Raw genomic sequence first — 7,716 nt, forward strand, 5'->3', positions numbered from 1 at the left:
TGTGTATTGGTGATATACACTGTTTATTGGTTATAAAATTGTGTATTGGTTATATATATCGTGTATTAGTTATAAACATTGTGTATTAGTTATATACATTGTGTATTGGTTATATACACTGTGTATTGGCTATATGTGTTGGCAATGGCTTTCTATCTACTTTACAGACTTAGTCACCATTCCTGACACACCTTCCCATGTTCAGTCAGCTCTAGCTACAAGCAATCTGTAGGCAGGAGAGCTGTGTACAGTAATAAACTAGGTAGGAACATATTCCTGACCAATAGAAGTAAACTTTGTATTTTGCCAATGAGGAAGACCATACCACGGCCAATAGAGATGAGTGTTACATTGGCAGGCACACAGTAGTAAGGGAAAGCCTGGGAGCTGTGTGTAATGAGACATTTCTATTGCTCTGTCAGACACACTCTGTGTACAGTAGAAGATGGGATGTGACGCTCCTGGCCGCAGTGGATTGTGGGATCTCACAGACACAGCCTAGTCCTCTCACATCATACAGAGATTGAAAAAAAAAGAGCAAGTAGACATATTGGTGTGAAGCTGTACTGTAAGTAAATACCAGACACTGAATGCTTCATTGCTGCTCGCTGGAGCTATGAAACATATACTGCATAAGGTGTTGTGTGTACACTGGGCCAGCCTGCTGGCATGACACCTGAATGTTGTGATTCATGTCAGTGCTGCTGCACCTGTGTCACACTTCACCATGACACTGTCACAGGAGTGTACAGGGGTGAATGTTGTGTGAGATAGATGAGTGTCATAGGCACAACACAGGAATGTTATATGTACAAAGCTGGCAGCTAATCCTGTGTATTGTCAGTTTATTGTTTGTTAAGCATGTTTGTAAACAAGTCATTACAAAATCATACAACTGGTGCCACCCTACTTATATAATATATATAAATATATATTTATATACTATATACATATACAGCATAATATATATATACCTGTACTATATACTTATACTATATACTATATATATACACTACTATATATACTATATATATACTATATACACTTATACCTATATACCTATATACTAAATATACATATATACATATATAATGCATATATACCTATACTATATACACTTATATACTATATATATGCTTATACTATATACATATATAATGCATATAAACCTATACTATATACACTTATATACTATATATATACTTATACTATATACATATATAATGCATATATACCTATACTATACACCTATATACTATATATATACTTATACTATATACATATATAATGCATATATACCTATACTATACACCTATATACTATATATATACTTATACTATATACATATATAATGCATATATACCTATACTATACACCTAAATACTATATATATACTTATACTATATACATATATAATGTATATATACCTATACAATCTATATGTATAAAATTGGAAGTGTGTTTGTGTATGTTCCACCATCACTAGGAAACGCATAGAGAAATTCCAACCAAACTGCTATACATATGACTGACACTAATGGGAGTGCACCTGTCACCTTTGTACAGTGCTATGCTATATGTCAGAGCTATATTTGGATGTGTGTATGTCATCACTAGGAAACGCGTGGAGTCATTTCAACCAACCTTGCTAGACATATGACACCGCTGATCTTTGTACAGCGCTGTGGTATATGTCAGAGGTATATATATGTATAATAATAGTGTGTGATTGTGGGGGGACATTAGAATGTCAGTTCCTCTGTACAGAGACTGATGGGTTTAGCTCAGAGTTTCATTGTACAGCACTATGGTATGTGTCAGAGCTATATAAATCTACATATATAAAGTTGTATGTATGTATGTGTGTGTGTATGTATGTGTGTATGTTCCACCATCACTCGAAAACACATCGAGACATTTCAACCAAACTTTCTATACATATGGCTAAGACTCGTGAGTGCACCTGTCATCTTTGTACAGCGCTGTGCTATATGTCAGAGCTATGTCAGCGGATGTGTGTATGTCATCACTCGGAAGCGCATCAACACATTTCAACCAAACTTGCTAGACATATGACTCAGACCCATGTGAGTGCACCACTGATCTTTGTGCAGCGCTGTGCTATATGTCAGAGCTATATTTGGTGATCACTAGGAAACGCAAGGAGACATTTCAACCAAACTTGCTATTTTGCACCATCACTCGGAAACAAATAGAGACATTTAAAACCAAACTTGCTGGATAATATGACACCGCTGATCTTTGTACAGCGCTGTGGTATATGCCAGAGGAATAGAAATGTATAATAATAGTGTGTGACTGTGGGGAGACATTAGAGTGTCAGCTCCTCTGTACAGAGACTGATGAGTCTATCTCAGTGTTTCATTGTACAGCACTATGGTATATGTCAGAGCTATATAAATCTATACAGTATGTTTAAAACTGGATGTATGTATGTATGTGTGTATGTTCCACCATCACTTGCAAACACATGGAGACATTTCAACCACACTTGCCATATAAACGGCTAAGACTCATGTGAGTGCACCTGTCATCTTTGTACAGCGCTGTGCTATATGTCAGAGCTATATCTGGATGTATGTGTGTATGTTTGTGTATGGACATCAGAGTGTCAGCTCCTCTGTACAGAGACTGATGGGTCTATCTCAGTGTTTCATTGTACAGCACTATGGTATATGTCAGAACTATATAAATCTATGTATATAAAATTGGTTGTATGTATGTATGTCATCACTAGGAAACGCATCGAGACATTTAAAGCAAACTTGCTAGACATATGACTCAGAGTGCACCGCTGATCATTGTGCAGCGTTGTGGTATATGTCAGAGGTATATTTGCATGTATGTATGTATGTGTGTATGTATTGTTCAGTGACAGTGTACCTTTTGCTTATATTTGTACATACTTTTTTTTGGACAAATTTCTGGACGGTTATAATGCCTTCGAGAAAACGTAAGGCAATTGGCCGAGTGCAATCAAAGGCAAAAAAAAATGAAACAACACCATAGGCAAGAAAATCACTATAGCTTTATGTGATCCCTTTTACTGTACAATATAGGATTGTGATAAATAAATACCCGGGCAACGCTGGGTTATCAGCTAGTATACTATATATATATATATATATATATATATATATATATATATATATATATATATATATATATATACTTATACTATTAATGTACATTTTCTGGAATATATCTTGCCTGATATTTCTTGAATATTTTGTTGGACCACCTTTAATTAGGGCAGCTTATGCAACGTTGCAAAGTTTATTTCTGTCCTCTGGGAGAGTCATACTGCTGTGTAAATTGGAAGAGTCTTTGGGGATTTATTAGGGTTAAAGTGGAATTATCAGAAAAAAAACACTTATCTTTACAGGTAGAGGCTCCCAATCTCAATGTCATCCTAGTCCAGTAAGTCCGGTGGACACGCTTTTTGGAAATTGTAAAAAAAAACTACCGATCACACTGTGCATGCATTTTTTTTAACATGTACATTACATATGTATCCAAGAAGGCTTTATGTTTGCCATTCAGTCATTACTGCTGCAACAGTAATTAAAAAAAAAAAACACATTGTAGCAATGTTCAGCCACCCTTTCATATACAGTAAAAAATGTTCTAATAGGATCGCTTTATGGTCTGCAATCTGTGGTGACCAATCCGTGTGTGAAAATGATTCAGGTTTATTCAGTATATTCGGTTAGTCAGCTGACCAAAGTTTTTTGGGCAAATAGCAGTGCCGGACCCAGACATGACCAACTTATTTGTACGCCCTCTTCTTTCATTGGCCATTCACAGAATGCAGTGGCATTCTGCTCTCACATCCAGACCTGCTGCCCTACATATTTACAGTGATGGAAACAATAGGGTGGGCAACAGTAAATGTAATTTTTTATTTTAGTAGTATTCTTTTTTTTATTACGGCTGAAATTGTTCTTAAAAACTCCAGCCTATGTATAATTTTGCTGTACTTTCCTTTGGGGAGATTCACTTTTTGTCCTGAAAATACAGAAGTAAGTAAAAAGGAAAGAGTTTCTCCTTTACTTGTCATCGGGTATACTTATTTGTCCTTCTTTTCACATCTTGATCAACTTTGTCATTGGTGTTGGTATACTGCTGTTTGCATTTAAATGCAGCCCTCTGAATCACATGGCTAGGGTAGATAGAATGTCTCCAGGAGACATGTACTCACCTGTGCTCTGTTACCAGCCCCTTTCAAAATAACACACAACTCACCAATCTTGAGTATAAAACTGGCCATAGCAGCCTTTTATTCATAAAAACATTCTTTGTACAACAGAATTTACAACACCCATAACATATTAACCATATGGCAGAACATCTTTAACTAACATTACTATGAGGTACCCCAAATTTTATTTTGGATATGTCCATTTCTTGCCCAGGCCCCCAGCCGCACTCAAACGGCTCGGGGACAACTACACCATATCCAGTATTTCCAGCAACACCCCCCCCCCCCCTCATGACCATGTTAAGTGCAATGGGGGCTCCCCTTACCTGGGGAAACTCCATACCTTTGATAGGATTCGCCCCCCATCTCCCGTCATGGACCTCCAGCCCGCCTTACTGCTATGACTAGTGTGCTCCCGCCCACCCTATAATCCCATGGACGTGGGCAGTCCCTTGCTGCCCTCATATACAATGCATGAGTGCTGATCCTGCATTGTAAAGACACCGGAAAGCCTGAGATCAGTGGAACTCTTATTACAAAAACATTTAACCCTTCCACTATGGAAGAGCTATACAAACAGGATACATATTTTAGTTGGGCCTTAGGAGGATCTTGCTGTTATAGTAATATATGACATTTGCCTTTCTGTGGATGCATTTCTTTGTTGATTGCAGTATATTGTTTTTAAAAAGGAGTAAACTGTTTAATAGTTGGCAAATGAGCATATGTGATGATGTAATGGACATGTCTGGACGTGTTTAAATGTGTTTGGCCTTGAAGATGAGTATATATAGTTCTTGCAGCTTTCATCCAGCATTTCTAAATGGCTGAACGTAAAACTACAGACTCCTATATGGCAATCATAACAGGTACTTAATCCAAATACTATGGGCCTCATTTATGAAAGCTCTCCAAGATTTGAGAAGATAGAATATCATGGGTGAACCTGGGCAATCCAGGAAACCTGGAATGTATCTGGTTCACAATTGAAACATTTGCCAACTAACAGCAAATGATTTTTAAGAAATGTTTTCCAAGTTTCCTGGATCACCCATGTTCCCTAGTGATCTTCTCTAGACTTGAAAAGTTTTCATAAATCAGGCCTTATGTGTTGCACAAGCCTCATAAAATAAAAAAAAATGTTAATTTTTTCTTCCTGACTGAGTGACATCCTCCAATTCTGTCCCATATGCTCACCCTACCATACCCCGCAGATAACAGTGGGAGGGTTTTATATCAAAGCTGTCAATCCAAAAAGCAATGGTGAAGGCTTAGTGTGGGCAAGTGTTTCTTTACAGGCTATATGCTTTTAAATCAATCTTCATATCCCATTCTTACACAGCCTACATAAGGCAGGCAACTCTGTTTTGAATTCAGGAGTAGTGGGACCATCATCGCCACCTCAAAATTGTAAGCTACATTAGGGGGTGTTCACTGGCTGGATAAACAGTTCTTATGGGGCTAATATATATTAGGGAAAACTCTAGAAAACTCTAGGTGCAGAAGTAAGAGATTCAAAGTAAAAACATGCAAAATTACCTGTGTAACATTAATTGCTGGACTATACCACTTTTCCAGAGGGCTTTTATAGGAGCCCTGATTTACCGTTGACTTCCATGTGCGGAGAAACTGCTGCCAAGGTAATACTGATGCACTCCACACTAGTACCAACACTTCCAGTTTATACACCCTTGTCTGTGTAACAAGAGCGCCAACACTCCGCTGTGTATACACCATTTTCTGTGTAACAAGAGCGCCAACACTTCTCAGTGTACACACCATTCTCTGTGTAACAAGAGCGCCAACACTTCTCAGTGTATACATAATTCTCTCTGTAACGAGCATCAACACTTCTCAGTGTATTCACCATTCTCTGTGTAACAAGAGCTCCTACAATTCTCTGTGTATACATCCTCTGTATAAAAAGAGTGCCAACACTTCTCTGTGTATTCACCATTCTCTGTGTAACAAAAGCGCCAACACTTCTCAGTGTATACACCATTCTCTGTGTAATAAGAGAGCTAAAACTTCTCTGTGTAAAAAGAGCGCCAACTTTTCTCAAGTTATTGACCATTCTCTGTGTAACAAAGAGCACCAACACGTCTCTGTGTATACACCATTCCCTATGTAACAAGAGAGACAACACTTCTCTGTGTATTCACCATTCTTTGTGTAACAAGAGCGCCAACACTTCTCTGTGTATTCACCATTCTCTATTTAACAAGAGCGCCGATACTTCTCTGTGTATACACCATCCTCTGTGTAACAAGAGAGGCAACACTTCTCTGTGTATTCACCATTCTCTGTGTAACAAGAGCACCTTCACTTCTCTGTGTAATCACCATTGTCCGTGTAACAAGAGGGCCAACACTTGTCAGTGTATACACCCTTCTCTGTGTAACAAGAGTGCCAACACTTGTCAGTGTATACACCCTTCCCTGTGTAACAAGAGCGCTAACACTTCTCTGTGTATTCACCTTTCTCTGTGTAACAAGAGAGCCAACAATACTCAGTGTATTCACCATTCTCTGTGTAACAAGAGCGCCAACACTTCTCTGTGTATACACTATTCACTGTGTAACAAGAGCGCCAACACTTGTCTGTGTATACACTATTCACTGTGTAACAAGAGCGCCAACACTTCTCTGTGTATTCACCATTCTCTGTGTAACAAGAGCGCCAATACTTCTCTGTGTATTCACCATTCTCTGTGTAACAAGAGAGCCAACAATTCTCAGTGTATACATAATTCTCTGTGTAACAGGAGCGCCAACACTTGTCTGTGTATTCACCATTCTATGTGTAACAAGATCACCTACACTTCTCTGTGTATTCACCATTGTCTGTGTAACAAGAGTGCCAACGCTTCTCAGTGTATACACCATTCTCTGTGTGACAAGAGTGCCAACACTTGTTAGTGTATACACCCTTCTCTGTGTAACAAGAGAGCCAACACGTCTCTGTATATTCACCATTCTCTTTAACAAGAGTGCCAACGCTTCTCAGTGTATACACCATTCTCTGTGTGACAAGAGTGCCAACACTTGTCAGTGTATTCACCATTCTCTGTGTAACAAGAGCACCAACACTTCTTTGTATATTCACCATTCTCTTTAACAAGAGCGCCAATGCTTCTCAGTGTATACACCATTCTCTGCTTAACAAGACCATCAACACTTCTCAGTGTATTCACCATTCTCTCTGTAACAAGAGCACCAACACTTTACTGTGTATACATCATTCTCTGTGTAACAAGAGCGCCAAAGTTCCTGTGTATTTACCATTCTCTGTGTAACAAGAGTGCCAATACTTCTCTCGGTATTCACTATTCTCTTTGTAACAAGAGTACCAACACTTCTCTGTGTAACAAAAAGCGCCAACACTTTGCAGTGTATAAAACATTCTCTGTGTAACAGGAGCACCAACATTTCTCAGTGTATTTACCATTCTGTGTGTAACAAAAAGCACCAACGCTTTGCAGTGTATAAACCATT

The 7,716-nt window shown here is 38.3% G+C and overlaps 1 protein-coding gene across 2 annotated transcripts in view; it reads left to right on the forward strand.

Moving 5' to 3' along the window:
• Positions 1-387: 387 nt before the first annotated feature.
• MACROH2A1 (macroH2A.1 histone) overlaps positions 388-7,716 on the forward strand; it is a 43,735-nt gene continuing 36,406 nt past the window's right edge. The window contains exon 1 of one of the 2 annotated variants that reach the window (XM_072400731.1): positions 388-568. The gene's annotated coding sequence lies outside the window, so the exon portion shown is untranslated. The remainder of the gene's footprint in view (positions 569-7,716) is intronic. The other variant, XM_072400732.1, reaches the window with a different exon arrangement.

This window comes from Pyxicephalus adspersus, chromosome 2 (genome assembly GCF_032062135.1).
Source record: "Pyxicephalus adspersus chromosome 2, UCB_Pads_2.0, whole genome shotgun sequence".
NCBI lineage: Eukaryota > Metazoa > Chordata > Amphibia > Anura > Pyxicephalidae > Pyxicephalus > Pyxicephalus adspersus.